At 43.5% G+C, this 3,912-nt stretch overlaps 1 non-coding gene across 1 annotated transcript; it reads right to left on the bottom strand.

Annotated features, from left to right (window-relative positions):
- Positions 1-1,840: 1,840 nt before the first annotated feature.
- On the bottom strand, positions 1,841-1,915 carry Trnas-cga (transfer RNA serine (anticodon CGA)). Its single transcript has one exon. It is a non-coding gene; the product is annotated as a tRNA-Ser (tRNA).
- Between the last annotated feature and the right edge of the window lie 1,997 nt (positions 1,916-3,912).

Below are 3,912 nucleotides of genomic sequence, written 5' to 3'. Positions count from 1 at the left end.
TACTTTAAGAGAGATCAAAAGTGAGAAAGCGTCCTGTCGCACAGGTAGATCGTAGCAATCTGTCATAAGTCAAAATGAGTTTAATATTCCAGTTTTGTGATGCAGATCATAGTAGATATTAAGCTAATTGCAACAGACTTTTTTATCTGATGAGAGAATATTTAGAAGTAATATAGTCTTTAATAAGTCATGGCTGCAAAATACTAACGCGAATTCTTTACAGACGAATGGAAGAACTGGTAGCAGCCCACCTCGGGGAGGATCAGTTTGGATTCCGTAGAAATATGGGAACACGTGAGTCAATTCTGACCTTACGACTTATCTTAGAAAATAGATTAAGAATAGGCAAACCTACTTTGCTAGCATTTTTAGACTTGGAGAAAGCTTTTGACAATGTTGACTGGAATACTCTCTTTCAAATTCTGAAGGTGGCATGGGTAAAATACAGGGAGCGAAAGGCTATTTACAATTTGTACAGAAACCAGATGGCAGTTATAAGAGTCGAGGGGCATGAAAGGGAAGCAGTGGTTGGGAAGGGAGTGAGACAGGTTTGTAGCCTATGACTGATGTTATTCAATCTGTATATTCAGCAAGCAGTAAAGGAAACAAAAGAAAAATTCGGAGTAGGAATTAAAATCCATGGAGAAAAAATAAAAACTTTGAGGTTCGCCTAAGACATTGTAATTATGTCAAAGACAGCAAAGGACTTGGAAGAGCAGCTGAATGGAATGGAAAGTGTCTTGAAAGGAGGATATAGGACGAACATCAACAAAAGCAAAACGAGGATAATGGAATTAAATCGGGTGATGCTGAGGAAATTAGATTAGGAAATGAGACGCTTAAAGTAGTAAATCAGTTTTGCTATATGGGGAGCAAAATAACTGATGATGGTCGAAGTAGCGAGGATATAAAATGTAGACTGGCAGTGGCAAGCAAAGCGTTTCTTAGAAAGAGAAATTTGTTACCATCGCGTATAGATTTAAGTGTCAGGAAGTCGTTTCTGAAAGTATTTGTATGGAGTGTAGGCATGTATGGAAGTGAAACGTGGACGATAAATAGTTTAGGCAAGAATAGAATAGAAGCTTTCGAAATGTGGTGCTACAGAAGAATGCAGAAGATTAGATGGGTATATCACATAACTGATAAGGAGGTATTGAATAGAATTGGAGAGAAGAGAAATTTGTGGCACAGCTTGACTCGAAGAAGGGATCGGTTGCTAGGGCATATTACGAGGCACCAAGGGATAACCAATTTAGTATTGGAGGGCAGCGTGGAGGGTAAAAATCGTAGAGGGAGACCAAGAGATAAATACACTAAAGAGGTTCAAAAGGATGTAGGTTGCAGTAGGTACTGGGAGATGAAGAAGCTTGCACAGGATAGAGTAGCACTGAGAGCTGCAACAAACCAGTCTCTAGACTGAAGACAACATCAACAACATGTTTCGTGGGACATTGTGGTGGAGGAGGGTGCTTCTGTTGTCAAACGTCTGTGCATACAATACTCGGATTTATTTAGCACTACTATCTATTTGTGGCACAAATTTAATTACTTGATCTGCGAAATGTTTGTGTGTGGTTCTCAAACGTTGAAAATATATTTCATTATGAAGACGTATCATCTTATGGTGGTGGTGAGTGTTTTATACGACATATTTGACTCCTGTGAATTGTTAAACAATTAATTGGATAGTACAGTGCAAGTGCACTATTTCCCGCTGTTTTTGATACCGAAATTCCGGGAATCCTCCCTTTGACCCCAGCATCAACCAGTAACAACACAGTATTTTGAGGAGAGATGGAAACCTCTGTCAGTTTGAAACTTCCTGGCAGATTAAAACTGTGTGCCGGACCGAGACTCGAACTCGGGACCTTTGCCTTTCGAGGGCAAGCGCTCTACCGTCTGAGCTACCCAAGCACGATTCACGCCCCGTCCTCACAACTTTACTTCTGCCAGTACCTCGTCTCCTACCTTCCAAACTTTTTCTCACTCTGTCAGTTTGTTTGGAGACCTAGGTTCACACACACAAATAGGAATCAGCCTCTTGAGAAAGCCAGAGTCACGAAGCTAGTCTGGAATTTGCCGATCAACAGAATGAAGCCACTTCATGATTTTTTGGTTGCTCCAAGATCGAAGGAGGCCGACTTCTGGTCCATGTTCGATGCTGTTTAGTATTGTGATCTGTAGTTAGGAGCCTGCCGCTGTGACCGAGCGGTTCTAGGCGCTTCAGTCCAGAACCTCGCTGCTGCTACGGTCCCAGGTTCGAATCCTTCCTCGGGCATGGATGTGTGTGATGTCCTTAGGTTAGTTAGGTTTAAGTAGCTCTAAGTCTAGGGGACTGATGACCTCAGATGTTAAGTCCCATAGTGCTTGGAGCCGTTTTAATTTGTAGTTAGGACATTGGGCGGTCTTTGACGTCCGTGGACGACATATACAAGAGTGGGAGACCGAAAACGGCGGCACTATACCGAACGTCATTCCATTCTTCAGTTATTACATCTTGGGAAGTGGGCTGTAGAGGTGCAGACATGAGCTTTGCCCAAGTGGGTGAGCCCTGTCTGCAGTAAACCGATTTAATAAAGTATATAACTCACCATATTATTGACACTGATTTGAATTTTGTATCATGAGATCCCTCCAACACAGACTAAGTCTTTTTCCCACCAAGTTTTTGTGGGATGTGTCGGGAGGTAGTGAGCGAGGGGTAGGGGGAGCGAAGACCTCTGAGGATGTGATTCTGCACTAGCTCAGTCGCTCACTGCACGTCAAGGTGAACACATACATGGAAATTTTCCTACAAGAAAACACCTACTATCTCCAGCAGCGGAATTACGTAATTAGGACATGTAGCTACTGGATAGGGTAAAGCTTGCACCTTCCACGCCAACAGCTCTGCACAGACTGCGCGTTTTTCCCGCCAGTTTGTTTTGGTTGGGGAGGGAAGAAGTGGGTAGGGGAGGAGAGGGCTGGTCAATTTCCCATAAGAGAGAGGAGGTCATTAATTGGTTACTTTAATTAATTTGTTAATTAATTGAGTATCAAAAATGAGCTTACATCGGCAAGGGAGAGGGGGAGAGTTAGGGATTTCTGAAGGGTTTGGTGGAGGAGGAGGAGAAGGGGGAGGGATGGGGGGGGGGGGGAGTTCTCAAAAGAAAGATTATCTCCAGTGGATCATAAATCAACCCCCAGGTGGTCATGAATCATTTAGCGTAACAAAAGGTTTGTCCCTGAATGTATGCTTGACTTTTCAAGTATGCAATCTGCACAACCAAAATGCACCAGAACGAACTTTTCCCTACTACTGTCACATTGAATGTAAGTTCCATGCTCTGACGTGCCCAGTTTTGTATTTCAGCGTGTTTCAGTTTTTCCTGTGGAGCTCCACTAGGACTAAGTGTATAGAGTGCATCGCTGTACTGGTTAATGTTTTGAACATTTTGCCGTCCGAAGTGGCAGAGCCGTTCTAGGCGCTACAGTCTGGAACCGCGCGACCACTACTGTCGCAGGTTCGAATCCTGCCTCGGGCATGGATGTGTGTGATGTCCTTAGGTTAGTTAGGTTATCTAAGTTCTAGGGGACTGATGACCTGAGAAGATAAGTCCCATAGTGCTCAGAGCCATTGAACCATTGATTGTTATTTTGTCTGTCTGTGTGCCGGAGGGAGCATGGCAAACTGTATGCAAGAGGCAGAATGGTCCCTCCTCCGACTGTTTATATCTTACTGAATTCCAGTCTGTGATTTAGGACCCGTCAGGGCTCTGGGCTCTTTGTTGTTTTTTGAAGTTGCTTTTAGTTCGTAATTGCTAAAAAAGGTGCTTGTTTGGAGCTGCCATTCGCGCTTTGCTGTGTCCTTCAGGCGAAGAGTGTGTGACAGGTGTTGTAATCATGGGTTTGCTAATCGATACATGCCGCTAA

The sequence above is a fragment of the Schistocerca gregaria genome, chromosome 1 (assembly GCF_023897955.1).
Source record: "Schistocerca gregaria isolate iqSchGreg1 chromosome 1, iqSchGreg1.2, whole genome shotgun sequence".
Taxonomy (NCBI): domain Eukaryota; kingdom Metazoa; phylum Arthropoda; class Insecta; order Orthoptera; family Acrididae; genus Schistocerca; species Schistocerca gregaria.
This window is presented reverse-complemented; position numbering and strand designations above follow the sequence as displayed.